General features: G+C 46.0%; 1 protein-coding gene across 4 annotated transcripts in view; it reads left to right on the top strand.

Annotated features, from left to right (window-relative positions):
• KIAA1671 (KIAA1671 ortholog) overlaps positions 1-23,127 on the top strand; it is a 215,732-nt gene that overhangs the window by 118,615 nt on the left and 73,990 nt on the right. The window lies entirely within an intron of this gene.

The following is a 23,127-nucleotide window of genomic DNA, read 5'->3' as shown; positions in this document are numbered from 1 at the left end:
AACTTCTTCTGGGTCCTGGGAGGCGGGGTGAGCCACAAAAACTGTTACTCTTGTCCTGGGACGGCCTCTGTTGGCTTCAGTGTTAGGAGGAGACTGGAGAAACCACAGGCAGCGCTCGATGGATCTGGGCTGGTGGGTACGGGTCGCCCCTTCCTCGGAGCACAGAGCAGCTCCCTTCCACCAACCTACCTCGTGTGACTCTTGTTGGATTTATCAGTCAATTCATCTCCAAACGTTTCTTCAGATCCTATAACAGGCTTTGTGAGAATGGTGATACTTTCATCCCTTGTTTATATCTTTGCTGCCCAACCTCCCTAGTATCTGCACATAGTAGGTTCGTAATAAATACTTGTTGATAGGTTGATTGGCATGCCAGGTACTGGGGACAGAATGAAAGAGAAATTCAGGGAGTTTATGTTCTGTGGGGAAGGGGCTCCTCTTAGCCCTTTTTCAAAGCACTTCGGTTTCATAAAGTTTCCCTGGGCTCTGGCAGGGGGAGAGCAAAGGGAGGGGGGGCTTCTTTTGGTTTTGTTGACCTTTTCGAGATCTGTGGAGTGCCAAAGTGGTGACACACAGGATGTGACCACACTAGTCCCTTGATGTGGGATGATAGAAAGAGGGCGAGGGACTTATCCGAGAAAGTCAGGATAGAATCTAGGTCCGGGTTTCCCCCTCTGTAAAATGAGGGAATTGAACTACATACCCTCCAAGGTCCCTCTCAGGAGAGACTGAGCAGTAAGAGACCTCGGGTTCTGGTTCTGATCCAGTCACTTACTACCTAATGGCTCTGGACAAGTCATTTCTTCTCCCATATTCACTTTCCTCCTCTGTAAAATGAGGAGATTGGATCTGATCTGTAAGGACCCATCCAGCTTGTAGGGCCTGGGAGTCCTTTGGGATATTAGGATATTCTCTTGATCTGAAGCTGGATAAAGTCGTTGACGGTGGTGGGTTTTCTCAGGTGCTCTGAACCAAGAGGTTCTTGAAAATGATGAATGACTATTTAGCAAGTGAACTTCCCCACCCCCTGAATGTTTGGAAGGCTGCTGGCAGGTCAGACTTTGTAGGGGATGAGAGTGTGAATCATAGAGGCATGATGATCTGAGTTCAGATCCTACAACTGACGATTATTAGCTGTGTGACTCTGAGTAAGTTACGTACCTTTCTGTTTCTCAGTTTTCTTATCTGTAAAATGGGCTTGATACTAGCACCTACTTCCTAAGGTTGTGAAGAGGGTCAAATGAGCTAACATATTTGTAAAGCACTTTCTAAATCTCAGTGAGCTTTAGAAAGAGGAGTCGTGACTGCCTTTATTAATTTTGAGTATGGTAGGAAGGCACAGTTGGGTAGTCAGAATTTGGGATGGTTGAATTACTTAACTCCTTTTAGAGACTTCCTTTAGGGATGGCTATGGATGGATTCATATACTTTTTGAAGTTAATGCTAATAATTTCCCCTCCTCCATCGTTTCATTCAAGGACACCTCCCTCTTTCCCCGTCTTTCCCTTATCCCGGCCTCCCAACAATTCTGGCACGGTATGGATTGCTATATATATATTTTGTCAAAATAAATGACTGAAAATTAACATTGCTTTGAGAACCCCTTGAGAATTTCTTGGCTTGCCTTAAAGAAAAGCTTCCTGACATTTGGAGCTATTTTGGTGTGGAATGAGCAGCCTCAGGGATCACTGGTCTTTTCTTCTCTTTGCTGGAGGTCTTTGGGCAGGAGCTGGATGCCCACTTATCTGGGAGGCCATAAAGTAGGTTCTTGTTTAGGTAGATTCTTGTTTAGGTACAAGTTAGACTAGATAGTTTCTGAGGCCTCTTCCTGCTCTGAAAACCTGTGGTTTCCATTTTTTTTCAGTGCTCAGTAGTTTTTCAGTCATGTCCTACTCTTTGGGACCCCATTTGGGGCTTTCTTAGCAAAGAAATGGTTTACCATTTCCTTCTCCAGCTCATTTTACAGATGAGGAACCGGAGGCAAACAGGGTGAAGTGACTTGGGCAGAATCATAAAGCTGATAAGTGTCTGAGACCAGATTTGAACTCAGGAAGATGAGTCTTCTTGACTTCAGACCCAGCATTCTGTCCACTATATGCCACCAGCTGTCTGCTTTTCATGGTATAGATGTGGAAAATCCCACATTGCTAGGAAAGTTAAGTGATTTGCCCAAGGTTACATGATACAAACGAGATTTGAACACAGGATCTTTGACTTCAAATCTGTGGATTTTTCCATTGGTTGTAAATAGCAGAGTGAATCTCCATAATCCCATCCTGCGGAGTTTAGGGACATTAGCCTATGTGGGAGAGGAGCAGACAGTTATGAGTGGGCTGAACAGATGAAGAGGTCAAGCAGCAGGGACGGGATCCCAGGGGATCAACCTGGGCAACAAGAAGTGTCTTTGAGATTCTCCCAGTCAACACCTTCCTTTGATGGAGTCACCAAACATGGCCTCATCTGCCCAATGGCGCACACCCACACACGGATACAGACACACACACAGAGACACGCAGACAGACACACAAGACAGACAAACATGGAGAGACACACAGACACACGCAGAGATACACATAGATGTAGACACACATAGATGTAGACATACATACAGAGACACACAGACACACCTGGAGACACACCCAGACGCAGACACACATAGACACACACATGCACACGCACAGGCACACAGACACAGACAGACAGATACACACACACACACAGAGCTAGTCAGCAGCAGGACTGGGATGGGGCACTGGCTGAGGAACTTGGGACTTGCCACCTCTCGTCCTGCCTGACTTGTCCTTCTCTCCCCACTCCACCTGTCTTCCAGCCTGTTCTCCAAGGCCCAAATATGACTCCTGTCCAAGAAGCCTTCTCTGATTCCCTTTTCCGCCTCCAAACTCAGAATTCTCAGGGTCCATTTTTTTTAACCTGTCATTGAACTTTAAATCTCTGCCTTTTTTGGATCAGTGAGATAACATTTATAAAGCATATGATGCAGTGTCTGGTACACAGTAATCACTTAATAAATGCTTTTTTCTCTCCCTTCCCCCCCCCCCCCCATAGGATCACAGATCTAAGACCCTGAGTTCCCTTCCAGTCACAGCATCACAGATTTTGAGGGCTGGGAGGGTCCTCGGAGGCCATTTGGGCCAGCCCATTCAGTGATCAGAGGGCCCAGCCATCTCTTACAAGAGACCACATCGTGGAGGCTAAGGGATTTACCTAAGGTCACCTGGTCATGCTGAAGAAAATTACAGAGTGAGGGTTGTTCAGCATAATTCAGTTCTGCAACCACTTAGTAAGCACCTGCTGTGTACCGTGTACCTTGGCCAGAATAAATGGTTCTGGAAGTGAATTAAGTGGAATGATACAAGGCACAGAGTGACAGGGAAATAAGAGATAGACTATGTGGGGCAGTAGCTAGGTTGGCCTGGGAGTCAGGAAGGACTGGGTTCAAGCCCTGCCTTGGGCACAGGCCAGCTCCGGAATGACCACAAGTGAGGAACTTACCCTTTCTGGGCTCCAGGCTGCTCCTCAGGATGTACAGCCAAAGAGTAGGCCAGGGATGTGATATGCCCTGAAAGAGGCAGGTTCCATACTGGGAATTCACACCCCCATAAACTCATTGGTCTGACTCCTCTCCCCATCCAAAAACAACAGGGATACCAAGTAGGGATACCAACATCTGAAGTGTCCCCACCCCCACCCCCCAAGGAACTGATGCTTTACTGGAAGATCGGGACATACATACATGTATGTGTAACACACATATGTATATGTACTGCTGTATATAAAAGATATCTATGTTTATGCCATGTCTATTTATCTCTGTCCATATCCGTCCATCTGTTCATCCATCTATCTTTTTCTTTCCATCATTTTTCTTCCTTCCTTCCTTCCTTCCTTCCTTCCTTCCTTCCTTCCTTCCTTCCTTCCTTCCTACCTACCTACCTACCTACCTACCTTCTTTATAACTATAAGCCTTAGGGAGTTGCCAGGACATTGAGAAACTAAGTCACATACTTTTCATCATTGAGCTGGTTTATGCCCAAGGCAAGACTTGAACCCAGGACTTTCTGACTCTCCATATCTCTGTCTGTCTATCTATCTATCTATCTGTCTATCTGTCTATCTATCTATCTATCTATCTATCTGTCTGTCTCTCTATCTATATCTCTATCTGTATAATCTGTGTACATACACACGTGTGCGCGCACACACACACACACACATAAGTAAGTGGTGATTAGGGCAGGGGAAAGGAATATTTGAGGCAAGACAAAAGGTCCTAGCCTGGGGAGGGCTAATGTGAGGATAGGGAGCTACAAAGGCTTTTGTAGAGGAGGTAGCAGCTGATATAGGCCTTGAAGGAGAAGAATTTTAATGGGTGGTAATAAGGGATGGCATCCTAGTCATGAGGTATGGCCTTGTATAAATGCCTGGAGGTGGGAGACTGCAGGATGAGGTTCCAGCTTGGCTAGAAATTAGAATGTGTATGATGGGGACTGAAATAAGCTGCAGAATTTAGGATGGGGTAGGGCTTAAACACTGGGCCAAGGAATTTTTATTTTCTCTTAGAGGCCCTGGAGAGCTCACTGAAGAATTTTGAGAAGGGACACCAAGGTCAGACCTGAGCCTCGGGAAGGTTACTTGGGTAGGATTGATTGGACTGAAAGGGAGACTTGAGGCAGGGAGACCCGTTAGGGGACCACTGGAGCAATCCAGGTGAAAGGTCATAAGGACCAAAGTAGAGCGGAGGCTATGTGGGGAGAGAGGCGAGAGACGGTAACAGGTGTTGGTAGAATAATCAGGAAGTGGAAGATGAGAGAGAAGGAAGTCAGAGATGACTCCTTGACTTAGCTTTGGCCAGAACACAGGCCGGAGGGGCCAGAGCAGCCAGAGCAGCAAGTTGCCTCAGGCCCCTGGGCCCCAGCCTGAATCTGTGCTGAATTGGGGCTTGTGGGTGAGGGAAGATGTGTCTTTCTCAACAAATGACTTCCGTTACCGAGCCTTTCTGGTCAAAATCCTGGAGAACCTCACGCTCTCTCAGGTCATGAGACTGGCATCTGCTTGCTCCTTCCAGTCAAGGCTGTTTGTGGGGATAATGTTTCTCTCTCAGATCATTAGGAACAGTATCTGGGAGGAGAAGGTGCCAGTCCTGGGCTTTGGTTACCGATGGCCAGTTTGTAACCAAGAGAGCCAGCAGTACTCACTGTTGCAAAGTCTTTTCTTGGTTTGCAAGTTAATTCATCAAGGCTGTGGTGATGTTTTGGCCTGGATTTGAAAAGGATGAGAATGTATGTGGAGGTAATATATGAGAGGTTCCAGGGTTCAAGTAGAATTGAGGAATTTCGTTGCTTTGCCATTTCAGTAAATATTAAATAATTTGGGGAGTGGGCAAGTGTTGGCCTGGGCTGAGGGAAAGGATCAGGAAGCCTGGATTGGAGACCTGGTCTGGCAGTGATTCATCACGTGACTTAGGCCTCTATGATCCTCAGTTTCCCCTTCTATAAAACAGGGAGGGTAAGAGATGATCTCTAAACTGTCATCCCATTCTGTTATTCTAAGGTCCCTTCTAGCTCTGACATTCTGTCCTAATAAGGTCAGTCTCATCTTTGACATTCCCTGTTCTAAGAACCTTCCCAGCCCTGATATTTCACCTTCTAAGTCCCCTTCCAACTCTGACATCCCTTGTTCTGAGGCCCCTTCCAGCCCTGACATTCCCTGTTCTAAGGGCCCTCCCAGCCCTGACATCCCCTGTTCTCAGCCCCCTCCCAGCCCTGACATCCCCTGTTCTCAGCCCCCTCCCAGCCCTGACATCCCCTGTTCTCAGGCCCCTCCCAGCCCTGACATCCCCTATTCTCAGCCCCCTCCCAGGCCTGACATTCCGTGTTCTAAGGCCTCTCATAGAGTCTTTCCATAGATTCAGACTTGTTGCTTAGAACCCTTACAGTAAGAAAGTTTGCATCCTTATATTAAGGAGCTAGTTTCTCTTCGTGCCATTTGGTCATTTGTGAGCCCTGAATACCTACAGTATGATTTTGCGTGTGTGTGTGTGTGTGTGTGTGTGTGTGTGTGTGTGTGTGTGTGTGTGTGTGGTGTATTTGAGGGTAAAGAGTACAGACAGACCTTGGCAGTTAGAAAACCTGGCCTTAGCTCTACCCCTTAGCTACTGTGGGACCTTGAGTAAACCCCTTCCCTTTTCTGGGCCTCAGTTTCCTCTTTTGTAAAGGAAGGGAAGGGCTGGCCTTGCTGGTCTCTAAGACCCTTCTGTGGTTCTGTGCAGGCAGTTTCCTTGGTTAGGATCTCAGTTCTGCTCTTTGAATGTCTCGGGGGTGGCAGGAAAGTGTTGCCCAGGTCACTGGTCTTCTCAAATGGGTGCTAAAAACCCACACCTCCAGCAGCTGGGCCCCCAGGCCCTCCTCCAGCCTCACCAAGGAGGAGGAAGGAACTTGCTGTTTTTGCTTTGACACAAAACCAGTGTTCCCTAGGAAGATAAGCAGTGCAGGGAGTGAGCGTTTCCCAGATAGCCAGGCTTGTATGTAACAGCAGCACCTGGCACTCCCTACCCTCCAGGGTCACAGAGTTACAGAAGGGGGAGCAGAAAGGACACGAAAGCCCATCTCCTTTAAGCCATGTCTGATTAAAAATCATTTCCACCTAAGATTCCTGACCAGTGGCCCTGAAGCCTCGCCCTGAAGACCTCCCTGAGTGGGGGAACCCTCCAGAGGCTGCCCATTCTGTTGCTGGAAGCTCTCCATCCGCCTTTTCTTATCTCCCTCTTGGCAACATACATCCATTCTTCCTCTGCCCTCTGGAGTCAAGAAGAAAGAAATATCTAATCCCTGGTCCATGTGTCCAGCCTTGAAGGAATGGAAGGCAAGGGTCATGTCTTTTCTCTATGTTCATCCGCAGTTCCTTCCCCTGAAGATGCCCCTCATAATTTTATCGTACCAGAATTCTTCCCTGAATGGAGTCTGAAAAACTAAACTCGAAAGTCCAGGTATGGCCTGGGTTGTCTAGAGAGGTAGAGTTTCTCCTTCTTGGTGGTCTTCTGGCCAAGACTGGATGACTACTGGATGAAGATCTTTCTAGAGATTCTTTAGGTTTTTCTTTTTTTTGGGGGGTGGTGGTGCTTGTCTTCTAGGATCCCTTCCAATTCTGAGATTTTTTAATTCTAGGAGTCTAGCAGAAGCATCATCCCCCTGGTCCTATTTAGAAAGCACCTTGCTAAGTGACGACCTGTTTTCGCTATGATGGTCTCATTGTTTGTAAAGCAGAGATAATAATATTCCCCTTACCTAGATCCTTGAAAAATGAAAAGGGGGGAGGGAAAGGGGGCCCTCAGGAGAGAGCTGGGGGGGTTAGAACACTTGACTCCAAATTTCACCTCTGCCTCTAAATTCTGGGTGCTAGGGTTTCCAGCTGACCAGAGGCCTTAGGGATCATGGAGGCTACTCTATTTTACCAGAAAGAAACTGAGCCCCACAGAATGCAAATGATTTACTCAGGCCCTTGTAGGCAGTAAGTGACAGTTACAAGGATTTGAACCCAGATCTTTGGACTTGAGATTAAATGCTTTTAACACTATGCCTTACTGCTTTGATGGTTTTCCCCTCCTTGGATCTCTGTTGGCTTTGTCTATAAAATAACGTTGAATTAAATTGTCTCTAGGGGGCGCCATAGTGCACAGAGTGCTGGCCCTGGAGTCAGGAAGACATCTTGAGTTCCAACGTGACCTCAGACGCTTACTAGCTGTGTGACCTCAGGATAAGTCACTTAACCCTGTTTGCCTCAGTGTCTTAACCTGTAAAATGAACTGGAGAAGGAAATGGCAAACCACTCCAGTATCTGTCAAGAAAACCCCAAAGGGGGTCATGAAAAGTTACACTTGACTGAACAAGACCATTAGAGAAGATAATATTCTCTGTTTTAAGGCTTTCTAGTTCTGAGGTTCTCTCTTTTAAGGTCCCTTCCAATATGACGTCCCATATTCTAGGGCCTCTCCCAATTCTTTACTTCTATGTTTCTGGGAATCTTCCCAACTCTGATCTTTTTTTTATTTTTAAAAAATTTATTTAGTATTTTATTTCCCCCAATTACGTGTAAAAACAATTTTAAATTTTTTGAATATAATTATCTTGTCAGTCACTGCTTCCTTTAATTGCTAAGGCATTGATCTGAGTTGAACACCAGAGGGCGTTCCCATCCCAATCCCTCTCCATGTTCCAAGCCTACCTGAGATCTGAATACAACTTCCGTCTTTACTGTCCATGGCGATTGGCAAGTGTATTGGCCAATCCTCAAGTCACTTCTCTGGAAAGAGGAGCTTAGTTAGCTGGGGCCTGGAGTCAGGTAGGGAAACATTATAGGATTTTGGTGATGAATTGGGCAGTTTTTAACCCACCCCTCTTCCTGTTTCCTCCCTTTTTACAGAAAATTACTAGGTCCAGACAAATCAAATGACTGGCTCAAATTCCCACACCTAATTAGCAGCTACAAATGGGGATTCGAATTCAGAACTTTTGACTTCCCAGTCAAAAGATACTTTGTTTCTATTACACATGTATCTCCCGTGTATACGTTGTTTCTCCCCAACTCCCATATAATGAAGGCGGGGATGGTTGGACCATGCTTGTCACATAGTGAGTACTTATGGGATACTTGTTGAATGAATGTATGAATGAATGAATATTCTTCCCATTGAAGTAAAACACAGGGCAGGGTATCCAGCAGAAACTTGAACAAGGCATTGGTGCTTGAGTAAACACATTACTTAGTTTTAATAGCAAGCCTGCTCTTGGCTTTAGACCAGAGTAAATAGAGGCAGGTTAAGCCCTATTTCCACAGGTGCCCTCCCAACACAAATTGAAAGAGGGAGAAAACCTTTCATTCGGCATTTGACTCAAACCAAGCCGAACGTTGGTACAATATACTTCAAAACCTGAGTGACTCTGTGGTCTCCATCATATGGGTGTTCCCTCCGGTGATGTAGATTATGACCTTTCTGTGACCTTTCTCCTTGTCTTCCTATTAATGTGCCACAGGGGAGCCATCTAAAGTTCTGGAGGCCTTCCTTGTGTTTTCTTGACATTGAGAAGATAGCAGTGGATACATGGTGTGTCATGCCTTGCCCTGGTCATTCCTTCCTGAACTCAGGTCCTCCTAACTCCCAAGCCAGCTGCCCCTTGGTTATACATTTCTATATGACATGAAATGAGATAATAATTGCACAGTACCTGGTTGTTATTGTTATTCTAAGTAATAGACACAAATATTTTTCCTCGCCCTCCTAGAATATATGCTCTTTCAAGCAGGGACTGTGTCATCCATGTCTCTGTGTACACAGTCCGTGGCACACAGTAGTTGTAACTGGATCTGCTCATGGTGGCATAAGCGGACCTCGTATATGGATTTGATAGAATTGTTCTCCAGAAACTGGAGGATCAGGAGGGGCTGAGTGGCTGTTGATAATAATAGCTCAGGTTTCCATAGCACCCTATGTTTTTACCAAGTGTCTTCCTCATGGCACCTCATTAATAAAGGGCAGGCAAGCTTTCTTATCCCTCTTTTCTGGATGGAGAAACTAAGTCACAGAGGTTTGGAGGGACTTGCCCAGTGTCTTACATGATCAGAGGCAGAGTTGGGGTTAGAACCCAGAGCTATTGATTTCCATATGGAGAATTTCTTTTAATTGTGTCTCTAGGGATTATTATTATTGATTATTTGAGAATTCTAATTTGGTAGAGGGAAGGATTGGAGGGGCACAGTTTTAAATTATTAATTCAAAGACATCCTGCTGTAGTGGATAGCTAGCTAAACTTGAAACTTCAAGGCCTGGATTCAAGTGTTGCCCTTGATAACATACGTAGACTATGTGACCTGGGACAAGTCACTTACTTACCTCCTTAGTATTCTAGGTGATTCTCTAAGACAGTAAGTTACAGAGAGGGTGCCAACCTCCATTAGTGGAGAGAATTTCCTCACCTAGGATTTCCCTAAGCCAATGAATCACAAGACCAATCCCTAACCCTGACTTCATTAGAAACTCTTCATTATGCTTACCTTGTTTTTAAATTTTATTATAACCTTAGTAATTATTAAAAAATCCTAATAGTTTTTAATTAGCTTATGATATTACATCATATATTCTAAACGATTTACAATTTGTTTTTTTAAAAGTGTGTTAATCATAATAGTCAACATTTGAGAGGCTGAAGTAGATAGAAGTTAACTGTGGAGTCAGGAAGACCTTGGTTTAAATCCTGCTTTGGCCAGTACTGGTGGTGTGACCCTGGGCAAGTCACTTAACTTCTGAGCGCTCCAGGATACTCTCTAAGTTGTTGTTGTTCCATTGTATCCCACTCTTTGGGACTCCATTTGGGGTTCTCTTGGCAGAAATATTGGAGTGGTTTGCTATTTCCTTCTCCAGCTCATTTTACAGATGAGGAAACTGAGGAAAACAGGGTAAAGTCACTTGCTCAGGGTCACACACTTAGTAAGTGTCAGAGGCTGGATTTGAACTCAGGAAGATGAGTTTTCCTGACACCAGGCCCAGCGTTTTCTCCACTGAATCACCTAGCACCCATCTGAGTTACAGATGAGCTATTGATTGGTAGAGGGAATTTCCATACCAGGAAGTTCCCAACTTCAATAAAATCTCAGGTCCAGACTAGCTAATGTTTATAAACACATTTAGGTTTGCAAAAAGCTCTATATACATTATCTCATTTGACTCTCATGACAGACCTGGGGTGAAAATGCTACAGAGATCATTTTTCCTGTTTTACAGATGGGAAAACTGATGTTCGGACAGAGTAAGAGACTTTTACACTGTCACCCAGTGAGGGTCTGAATTAGAATTTGAACTAGGGTATTCCTGACTCTCTATCCAACTGGCTTTCCACTACCTTGTGCCATATATATAGAATCCTTGATCGACACTTATCCTTAAACAAGTCCCCTGGCTCCTCTGTAAGCCTCAGTTTCCTTTTCCTGAAACTGAAGGAGGGAGCTGGATAAAGTATCTCCCCAGGTCTCCACCAGCATAGAATTCTCAGATTTTATAATCCTGTTAACTTTCCCAAAATAATCATGAAAATGTCTCATTTGCTTCCATGACCCCCGCCTGGATGGTTTTCTGCTGTGTATTTTTTAAAAGAAACTTCTGTCGCTATTGTTAATCTTGATTTTTTTACGTGCCTGACGTCAGTGGGTAAAGGCATTGTCCAAACTCTGCCCTTTTTCTCTCCGAGTGCCCCAGGAGAGGTCAGTAGGATCTCAGAGATCATTTCCAAATGAGAAACGTGAGGAGGTTAAGTGACATGCCCGGAGTAGATTTAGAGCTAGTTCAGCACTCTCATTCAGGCAGGCTTGCTGGTACAGTGGATAGAGTGCTGGGCCTGGAGTCAGGAAGACCCAGCTTCAAATCCATCCTCAGCAACTTTCTAACTGTGTGACCCTGGGCAAGTCACTGCACCTTTGTCTGCCTCCATTTCCTCCTCTGTCAAATGGGGATAATAATAGAACTCTACTTCCCAAGATTGTTGTGAGGATCAAATGAGATATTTGTAAAGCACTTCACAAAGTCCTCCATAAATTCCAGCTAGCTGTTATGACCATGGTAAATTATTATTTAGTTATTATCCTATCAATATCATTATATTATAGTTATTTTCATTGTAATAATAAGGATGACATTATTACTAAAAGTTAGAGGCAGGATTTGAACTGGGTTCTTCTGGGCCCACAGGGCCAAAGGTTCCTCAAACTGCCCAAGCTTGTTTTGCTCCTGTCCCTATTTTTCATCGCCTCTGCCGTTAAAACAGTGGGCATCCAGCCAGCTTCCCGTCATTGTTCCTGGACTCCCTGCGGGGAGAGAGCTGGGAGCTGATAGAGAGAGGAGCAGGTCCGAGGCCTGCCCAGGCAGGGGGAGAGTGGGCCTTTGTCATCTTTTTTTTTCCATGCCTGATGACATCATCTTGTTCTTTCAGGCAAGGATGGCCTTGAATGAAGGGCTTGGCCCACTGGGTCTTGTTACTGACCCATGGATGAGGTTTATGCAATGACTCACGTCTTCTTACCATGTCTCTAGAAAGCAGGCTGGGCCATGGTTGGAAAAAAATATGACTTATGGTGGCAGTGGATAGAGCATCAGCCCTGGAGTCAGGAGTGCCTGAGTTCAAATCTTGCTTCAGGCACTTACTTTGCAGTGTGACCCTAGGCAAGGCACCTAACCCCATTGCCTCTTTAAAGGAAAAAAAAGATTTATGAGAAATTTGGACTTATTGATAATAAATAAAGGATTGTCCCAGAGTAGAGATATTAGCCTTCTTTTAGTTGACTTCAGAGGGCAGAACCAGGAGCACTGGGGAGGTTTCAGAGAGGTAGGTTGAGGCTTGGTGTCAGGGAGACCCTGGTGACAAGGAGAGCTACCTGGAAAAGTAGTGAGCCTCCCCATCACTGGAGGTCTTCAAGGAGAGGTTGGCTGTCAGGGACATTGGAGAGAGGATTCTTGTTCAGGCTGGATCCAAGGCTTCTCCCCCCTCCTGAGATTTGGGGGGGTGTTTATTAATCTCCAATAAACAGTTAATCTAGAATCACAGGATTTGAGAGGTGACCATCAGCAGATATTGAGGCCAGCTCAAGCCTGAAAGGAATCTCTCCTAAGATATAGCCACCAAGTGGTGGAATCCACCATGCTCTTCCCCCTCCCCTTCCCCCTCCACCTCAAGTCCACTTTTATTAACCGGGGATGGAACACAGCTTTACCATTGTCTGGGTCTCAAAGGCTACCGAGCTCCTGCTGCTTTTGCATGAAGGATCCGGATGTGCTTGTGTTCTCAGAGCAGCAGATGGTGTCTGGCTCCCTTGGCTGGCTCCCAGGAGACCCAAAATGGGGCTCTTCAGAAGCCCCTGGCCAGTTCAGGTCACCCAAGTTGAGTGTGCACTCCTTGTGTGAGGGCTGGGGACACTCTGGTCTTTATCCCATGGCTGCTGTATTCACTGGAGGAGATTAAAACCCATGCATGCTATGCTATTCTTGTGGATGTCAGTCAGGCATTTATTAAGAGCCTACTGTAGGCACTGTGGCTGTTTGAGGTACAGAGACAAAGAATGAAACCATCTCTGCTTTCAGAGCACTTACGTTCTATTGGAGGAGACAGCAGGGGCTTGCAACAGTGTCTGGCACACAGTAAAAGCTTAATAAATGTTCAGTCTATCTCTTCCTCTGTTATCTATTTTTATAATCATTCATAGGGTAGCTAGCTGTCAAGTGGAAGGAGCACTGGACCTGGAGGCAGGAAGACCCAACTTCAGATCTGGCCTCAGACATTTCTACAAGCTTTGTAACTCTGGGCAAGTCACTTAACCCAGTTTGCCTCTGTTTTCTCATCTGTAAAATGAACTGGAGAAAGAAATGGCAAACCACTCCAGTGTCTTTGCCAAGAAGCCCCCAAAAGGGGTCACAAAGAGTCTGATATGAGTGGAAATGACTAAACAATATAATCTTTCATATATCAGTCTGTTATCTACCTATCTGTCCTTCTAACCATCCATCTATTATCAACCTCTCATATATCAGCCTGTCATCTATCTATCCACGTATTTATTGATCTAGTATCTATCTCATCTATCTACCTATCCATTGATTTATCTATTATCTATCTCTCTCATCTGTCATGTCAGCCTTTCATCTATCATCCATCCATCCATCCATCCATCCATCCACCCACCCATGTATTAACTGCACTATCATCTCTATCTGTTCATTATCTTTATCATATATATATACATTAATCTGTTATCTATCTATCCATCTATTTATCTGTCACACATCCCTTCCTCCCTCCTTCCATCATCTACTCATTCATCCATCCTCTGTCACTCATATGCTCATCTATCAATCCATTTATCTATATCTTTGTCATCTATCATACAGAAGTCTATCATCTATTCATCCATCCATCCATTTTTCATCTATCCATCCATTTATTCATCTTCATCATCTCTCTATCCATCTATTATTTATCTTTATCACACATCAGTCTGCCATTTATCCATCTACCAATCCTTTCATCTATCCATCCATCTACCTACAGAACCACATAAAGAGGATAATTGCAAATAAATAGAAGACAGTTGGAGATGGAGGGAAATAGCAGTTAGGAGGACCAGCAAAGTCTTCATGGAGAAGTTTGTGCTTGAGATGAGTCTGGAAGGAAGAAGGAGTCTATGAGCTGGAGATGAGGAGGGAGTGCATTCCAGGCATGGGACATGGGCATTACAAAGGTGCAAGACTGGAGATGGAGAGCTATGTGTGAGAGAGAAGGACAGTTGAAAAGTAACATATAATGAGGGTAGATCCCCAGGCCACGGGAGGCCACCTTCTGCTCAGGCATCTCAGTCAGGGGATACAAAGCCAGGCCTATACTACAGGACAGTTACTTTGGAAGGTGTGGAGGATGAACTGGAGAGACTTGAGGCAGGAAGGCCAGTTAGAAGGCTCTTCCAGTAGTCCAGGGAGGAGGTGACAAGGGTCTGAACTGGGGTGGTGATCTTGTGATTGGAGACAAGGGGATAGTTGTGAAAGTTTGATGGTCTGTCCATCTATCCATCCATCCGTCCGTCCATCTGTCTGTCTAGCTATCTGTTTATCTATGTATACATTCATCTGTCTATTGATTGATTGATTGATCTATCTATCGATCTATTTTTTTTTTTTTTTGAAGACTTGGTCTCCTTATTTTACCCACTTGGGAAACGTAAGGCCACCCAGGGGACTGATCCCACCACTAATGTTGTGGAATTTTTGACGTTTTCCATTTCTGACCTGGGCTACTTCAACTGTCTTTAGTTAAGTTGGTGCCTCCCTCTCCCAGTCTCTTGGGGGAAGTCATACTGGTGCCATTGTTAGTGTGGCAGTCCAGTGGATGACCTTTAGCCCTACTGTAGCCAACTCCTGAGCTCAAGTGATCTACCAGCCTCAGTGCCTCTTACCATTTAATTCTGACAACAGCTCCATGAGGCAGGTAGTATGGATGGTGGGAAGCCCATTTTACAGAAGAGGAAACAGAGTCATTTAAGAGGTGAATGAGATTTGGTCAGAATCACCAATGAGTCAGTGACAGATCTGCGCCCCACTCTCCAATTTCAGTCCCTTTCCTCTAAAGGGCAGAGTTCTTTTTACTCTTGCAACATGAGAAATAGAATGCTGGACTTCGAGTCAGGAGGTCAGAGTTCAAATCCCAGCTCAGGCATTAGTTGTGCTTCCTTGGGATAGTACTTTAAGGTCTGAATTTGTAAGACAAGGATGACTGTACTTAGAACACTTAACTCCAAGGGAGGAAAATGCTTTGCAGATATTAGAGATCAGGGAACCCTTGGTTTCATTGATGTGGGGAACTCTCCTGGTGAGGAAGCTCTCTCCACCAATGCTGGTTGGCACCTCTTGGCACCTTAGGTTTTGAAGGCTTCCTTAAGCACTCAGTTGAGTAAGTTGCTCAGGTAATAGCTGGCTGCCCTCAAAATTTGCTATCTTGAAGTCAGAAAGAGATTGGTCTTAAGTTCCAAGCCTGCTACTGACTTGCTGTGTGACCCTGGGCAAGTCCCTTGACCTCTCTGGGTCCCTGACTATTCTCTAATACCCTAAATTTGCGGCAGGTGCAGGTCGCATTGTTATTTCCTCATTGGAAATTCCCTATGCAGATGAAGTCAGGGATGGAGACCCCCCAAATGGTCATCATCATGATTTTGTCTGTACATATATGTGGTCTCCCCCATCAGACTGGGAGTTCCTGGAGGGCAGGGACTAGCTTTTGCCTTTCTTTGCATCCACAGCCCTTTAGTGCAGTGCCTGGTGCATAGTAGGTACTTAGTGAATGCCTGGCATTCACTTGGCATTGGTTTGTGCTAAGTGCATCACAGTAGAGCTTGGGCATCCTTCCTCCCCACCCCCATCTCCCTTCTCTTCTATATTTGGAATATTCAGAGTTCTTGAAAATTCTCCCTCAACAGTCTGATTCATGTCCTCCTCAGCTCTCCCAGTCTTCGATGTTTATTTCCAGCAGCTTGTGTCTTCCTCGTGGGCTGACTGGTTTCTTCCCTAGTCCCCTCCACTTGGGGTGAGGGAGGTGCCTGTTCATTTGCAGATGCTCCTGTTGAATGGCTCTTTCTCATTCTATAAATTTCCTCATTCTCTAAATGAAGATGACAAGGCAATGGATTCTGAAACTGTCTGCTCTCCCTGTGTGTGGCCGGGCTGGATGGGGCTGGATGGGACAGCATGGGAAGGGCCTCCCTCACTGTCTTCTCATTAGGCCTGGCTCGGCTTCTGATGGGGGTGGGGGAATGGCATTGTTGTGCCGGCTCCCCTCCTCCTGCTCTCAGCTGCATACTCTCCTGGTTGCTCACCCTGGCTGGTGCAGGTGGACAGGAAGCCCCTGATGGCTGAGCCTCTAGCCCATCAGAGCTCTTTCCTCCCTGATTGAGCATGGAATCAAGCACGTCTCCCAGGGGACATGATTACTGTCCCACTTAACCTGGAGAATCATAGCACCTCCAAGCTGGGAGGAGCCTCAGGGGTGTCTGCTCCACATGTGCCCCTTTCCACCATCCCCAGCCAGTAGTCATCTAGAAGACCTCCAGTGATAGGGAGCTCACTACCTCACCTAGCAATCTGCCCCTCTTTGGGATAGCGGCAATTGCTAGGAAGGTTTTTTTCCTGACATTAAACTAAATATGCCTCTTCACAATTCCACCCACTGCTTCTGTTTCCTTCCCTCAGAGCCAAGCAGAGCAAAAGTAGCTCGAAAACCAGGAATGGGGTAAAACCAGGTGAACTCAGATGGGGTCAGACTTTGCAGTGTGGGATATCCATGCCTGGGCTCTTGGAGGCCTGCTTGAGGAGCTTTGGAATGCTAATAACGACTCGCTTGATTTTATACCTCCAACTGACCTCATGCTATTCATGACAGCTCTGTGAATTTAGGTGCAAATAATAGTAGCGATAATACTAATAAATTAAATTTATATAATGCCTTAAAGTTTGCATTTCGTGCATTTTGTATTACTTCTGCCTCACAATAAGCGACCCTATCTCTTCATGACCCCATTTTGGGGTTTTCTTGGCAGAGATACTGGAGTGGTTTGCCATTTCCTTTTCTGACTCATTTTACAGATGAGGAAACTGAGGCAGACAGGGTGAAGCGACTTGCCCAGGGTCACACAGCTAGGAAGTGTCTAAGGCCAGATTTGAACTCAGGTCTTCCTGACTGCCAGCCCAGCGCTCTGGGTACCATGGCTCCAACTAGGTGCCATACTCTAAGACATCTTTGAGAAAAGCAAAGGCCTCTTCCATTCCTTGGTATTTGGGGCAGGTTCCTCCACAATGGCTTTCTAGGATGATGACAGCATCTCAGTGGGAAGGGCCTCAGAGATCATTTGGTCCAACTTTCTTCCTCTCTCTGAGGGAGGCAGCATATTATGCCTCCTCAGGCCTCAGTTTCCTGTTTGGTAAAATGAAAGTGTCTTTGAGGGTCATTTCATCTCAGAATCCCTGCTCCTGTCTTCTTCTCCTTGTGATTTTATACCAATTACTTCACTTCTTGACGGGGTTGAACTAACTGACCTCTATGGTCTTCGTTGGCTACCTTCAAGTCTCATTTAAGATCCCACTGCCTTTTCTCATCCCATTGATGCTGGGGCTTTCTCTGTGTTGGTGATCTCTAATTCATCCTGACTACAGCTTGTTTGTACCTCGCAGTCTCCCCTGTTAGCCTGGGAACTCTAGGAGGGCAGGAATGGTTTTGCCCTTTCTTTGTATCTTCAGTTCCTGGCACATAGTAAGTGCTTACTAAGTGACTGACCTGGCACTTAGTAGGTGCTTAATAAATGACTGACTGACTGTCCCAGCTATAAATCAATGAGTCTTTGATGAGATATGTTGTTCCAGGATTGGGGGTGACTCCCTAGAGTCACACAGGGAGCAAGCAGGTGGTTTTTCGGATGGAGGGATGAATCCATGTGACTTTTGTAATCTTTAGATTTCATATCATGCTTGGAGATTGTAAATCTATTCTAGCCTGGTTTAGGAGGCTTTCCCCTGAAGTCAGTCACAGAGAAGGAAATCTCTGTTGCCCTTAATGAGTTCTGAGTAAGAGGGAAATTCAAAGCAGCATCTCACTGTAAGATTTCTGTTGCCTTGACGACAGGGGTTGTACCGAAAACCAAGTGCTGCCTATTTTTTCTCTGTTGGCCCTTTAAGTAAATTATTTGCATGAAATTTTCTCCATTTAATGCAACATAGAGACAGCGTAGATGTTGAGATTTAATAGGGATAAATCTCATAAATTTTGAATAAATCTAAAAACTCCCCAAGTTGTACTAATTCATTTTTGGTAGAGCTGTGAGGTGATCCAACCATTCTGGAGAACAATTTGGAACTACGCCCAAAGGGCTACAAAAATGTTCATACCCTTTGACCCTTTTACGCTTCTAGGACTGTATCCCCAAGACATCATAAAAATGGGAAAGGGTCCTACATGTACAAAAATATTTATGGCAACTCTCTTTGTGGTGGCCAAGAGTTGGAACTCGAGGGGATGCCCATCAATTGAGGAAATGGCTGAACAAGTTGTGGTACATGAATGTAATGGAATACTATTGTGCTATAAGAAATGATGAACAGGAAGACTTTAGAGAGGCCTGGAAGAATGTATATGAACTGATGCCCAATGAAAGGAGCAGAACCAGGAGAACATTGTACACAGTAACAACCACAGTGTGCGAGGAATTTTTCTGGTAGACTTAGCCCTTCACAGCAATGCAGGGACCTAAAAAAATTCCCAGTGGACTCGAGGCAAAACGCCTTCCACATCCAGAGAAAGAACTATGGAATTGGATTGCCAAATGAAGCAATATATATTCTCTTGTGCTGTGTTTTGGTTTGTTTTGTTTTCATGGTTTCTCCCATTCATTTTAATTCTTCTGTGAAACATGACTAAGGTGAAAATGTATTTAATAAGAATGTATGTGTAGATTGCACGCCATCTCGGGGAGGGAGGTGAGAGGGAGAGACAGGTGGAGGAGGGAGGAGGAAAAAAATCTAAGATACATGGCAGTGATTGTAGAAAACTGAAAACAAATTGATTAATTAATTAAAACAAAAGAAAGTAAAAAAAAAAAAAAAGCCTCCCCAGGTTTCTAAACTCAGTGACACAGGGATAGGGATGGAGGAGGTATGACGAGGAAAGAATTCATGCTACAAGGGCGCCATGAATCAGCAGGGATGCAGCCAAAACGAACACTTGCCAAGGCTCCATTGGGAGGTAGAGTTTCCAGCACAAGGGTGGTCTCACTGCTCCCTACTCTGGTAAAACCACACCTGGACTTCCATTCAGCGCTCCACATTTTAAGAAAGACATTGACCAACTGGAGGGAGACCAGGATTGTGAGCGGACTAGATTCTAGGATACGGGAGCGCGTTGTAAGATGGGCAAAGGGTGTCTGGGGACTGGGCAAGAGGGAGCAAAGGGATGATTGTTACCCTCAGGTATTTGAAGGGATGTCCTATGGAAAAGGGACTAGATTCATCATGCTTGATAATGCTAGTGCCTTGGGGAAACTAGGCGGTACAGTGGGTAGAGAGCCCAGGACCTGGGGCTTTTTTTTGGAATCCAATACAGTGCCTGGCATATAGTAGGTGCTTAATAATTGCTCATTGATGTGACTGACGACTTGTCTCTAGAAGGCAGAGTAGTTGGGTAGAAGTCTCAGAGTCAGATTTCAGCCAGATGTCAGGGAAAGTTTAGAACAGTGAGAGTTGTCCAAAGCTATCCAAAGTGGAATGGGTTGCCTCAGGAGGTTAGTGAGTTCCCCATCACTGGAGGTCTTCAAGGAAAGGTTGGATGCCCACTCGTTTTGGGATTGGATGGTCTAGAAAGGATTCTTCATTGAGGCGTGGCCCTGACCCGATGCCCTCCAGAAGACCTTTCCAGCTCAGAGATTTGGGATTCCATGGGGTGCTTTATTCCAGGCCTTCTTTGTGTTTCTAATTAAGCCCTAGAAGATCTGTTTCTTTCCCAGCTGCCCCCCCCACTACTTGGGGGAGGCCCTGTTTCACTCGTTGGCATTCATACCTTCCCCTATAGCTTCAAAAAGTGCCGCCGTCCTAGTGAACCTCATTAAATCCTGTTTGGAAGAAAAAACACTCAGGGGATTATTATAATATCCCCAAGATAACTCGTTGTCAGGAAGCCCTCTCTGATGGAGAGCACACCACCACCTCCTCCAAAGCCGAACCATGGTTTGTTTTTTGATTGGGGGAGGGACTGGTTTTTAGGGAGCCTGTGGCTCTTCCTCCTAGCCCCTCCCCCACTATGTCCTCCTCTCTTGGAGCTGTCTCAGGGCTTGTTCCAGAATATAATGGACTAGGGGAGGAGAAGCACAAGACATTGTTGGGCATTTTTGCAGTAGGAAGAGAAAACAATTGAGGGAGGGGAGTCTTGATCACGATAAAAACAAATTTGCTTGAATCCTTTCCTTAAATCATTACCTGCCTTCCCCCACAAAGGGCATGATCTGGTCCAGAAAGATGTATGTCCTTTGCTAAAAGGGATCCAGGTGGTGTGTGGTTAAATGCTGATGGAAAGGATAGTTGTTTTATCTTGACGTAACATGTCACGGGGAAGGGGTGGGGCTCCCAGGGAAAATCAGGCATTGTCCCCTTCTGAACTGCATTGAGAATCCAAAAATGTTAGAGCTTGTGTGCAGGACCTCTCAGGAAACCCGTGCTCACAAACACATCCACACACCCACATTTAAGGTGAGATCTCAGCACTCTTCTGTTCTGAACCCTTCCATTTTACAGATGAGGAAACTGAGACTCTAGGTGAAGTGACTTATCCAAGGGTTGAATGGGTAGTAAGTAGAATTGCTGGATTCCAACTGGAGGCCTTTCTCCTACAAGTCCAGAGCTCTGGTCAGGACAGCAGAGAGGTGAGGATGGAGACTCAGGGGCCTCAGCAGGAAACAGATGGTATCTAAACACGCATCCTTCCTTTGGGACCACCCCAGCAGAGCCAGGGAATGTTGTCCACAAGATACAGAGACACAAGTGATCTGGAGAAAGAGCATGGGAGAAAACCATGCTTCAAACCAAGATTCATGTAGTTATGAGCTATGGAAGCCAGAAGGGCCCTTAGAACGTAGAACGCTGAATATCAGAGCTCTATGGGGGCTCACAACCTAGAAAGTCAGGATTAGAAGGAACATTAGACAATGTCAGGACTGGGAGGGGCTTGAGAACAGGGAAGGTTAGGGCTAGGGGGAAGCTTAGAACAGGGGATGTCAGGGCTGGGAGAAGGACCTTAGAGACTTTGTATTCCATCCTCCCAGTTTTCCAAAGGAAGCCATTGAGGGCCATGGAGGAGAAATGCTTTAGCCCAGGTCCCAGTGAGCTCTTGGCTGATCTCGACCTGGGGCCCAGCTGTCTGCTGTGCCAAGAAGGGAGGACCTCTGCAACATGCTTTCCTTTGCTCATTTGTAATTGACTGTATAAATGGTTCTTTCCCCACCTTCCTGCCCCTTCCCACCGGCCTCTGTCCTGGCCATGAGATTCCACCTCTTAAAAAGGGAATGGAATGTGAGTCTTTAGATAAGCAGACATCCGTAGCGCCTGATCCAAATTGACTGGAGTGTGACATGCCAGGAGAGTGTCCCTGGCATCACCCCCTCCCCTTTTATAAATACTCCCAAGCATTAGCTTGGGAAGCATCACCAGCATGGAGAACCAGAGGTGGGCTTGAGCTCTGGACTCAGGCCCCCAGCTGTGGCCAGCAGCCAGGAAGGAGCATGGCCTTGGAGACTCTTCATCCAGTGTCTCTAAGGAACAAAAATCAGACTGGAAGCTACTGGGGCATCTTGGCAGGAACCCCAGGCTCTGATGGAGTCAAGAAGGGCCTTCGGGAAGGATACTGGGTGAACACCAGCTGCCTGCTGAAAGACCTTCCCCAGGGGCCTTGGAGGCTTCTCTAGACTGGTGGTCTCCGTGCCTGTCCAGCCCTTACCTGTCTCTCCACCGCCAGTCTTGTGTCTCCAAATGCTTTTCAGGTGCCTCAACCTAGAAGTCTTTGACTGCAGGGGTGGGAACCTTGTGGCCCTTTGACTGAAAGGGCCACACTCAGAAACCTAGAGAGTAGGTCAAAGGGCAACACTTGAAGCTGCAGGTTCCCCACCTCTGTTAGAGACTCTAAATGCGACATCTTCAAAAATGAATATATCTTTGTCTCTGCCTCCTACATCCTGCCTTCTCTCTTACCATCAAGGGCACCGCCATCTTCCCAGTCCTCCAGGTTCGCCCCCTTCCCCCTCAGCATCATTCTCACTCTTCCCCTCATCATCCAGTCATTTGTTAGGTCCTGCCAGTTTTGCCTTTATAGCATCTCTGCTGGACCCCCCTCTCTCCTGTGCTGCTGCCATCAGCTAGTGCAGGGGCCTTATATCTAGGCTATTGCTGGGGGTAAGATGGAGGCTTTGCCTGCCTTCAGTCCCATCTGTCCTCCATTCAGCTGTCAGATGGCTTCAATGGCTCCCTAGCACCCCAGGATCAAGTACACAGTCCTGGGGCATTCGAAGCCCCTTATAAGCTGGCCCCCCTCTCCCCACTCTTTTGAGCCTTCTTGTTCCTGTTTCCAGTCACTCTGGCTCCTGGCAGCTCCCTGGTACCTGACATCTCCTGACTGAGCGTTGTCTGTGGCCAGCCGACGCTGTCCTTCCTCCTCTGCCCCTCCTGGATGCCCTGGCATAATTTTCCTCTCAGCTAAAATTCCACCTTCTATGGGAGCCTTCCCTGGTCCCTTCCTTCCTTTACCTCCTCTGTTATTTGCTATTGATCCTGCACATGCATGCTCTAGATAAGTTTGTTTGCAGGTTGCCTCCCTTGTTATATTGTAAGATCCTTGAAGGCAGGGGCTGGCTATTGCCTTATTTTGTATCCCCAGGGCTTGGCATATAATAGGTGTTTAATAAATGCTAACTGACTGGGCATAGTAGTGAAAGGAGCCTTAGAAGAGGGAATGTCCGGGATGGGAGGGGCCTCAGAGCAGGGAATGTCAGAGCTTCCTA

This window comes from Notamacropus eugenii, chromosome 4, assembly GCF_028372415.1.
Source record: "Notamacropus eugenii isolate mMacEug1 chromosome 4, mMacEug1.pri_v2, whole genome shotgun sequence".
Classification (NCBI taxonomy): Eukaryota; Metazoa; Chordata; class Mammalia; order Diprotodontia; family Macropodidae; genus Notamacropus; species Notamacropus eugenii.
This window is presented reverse-complemented; position numbering and strand designations above follow the sequence as displayed.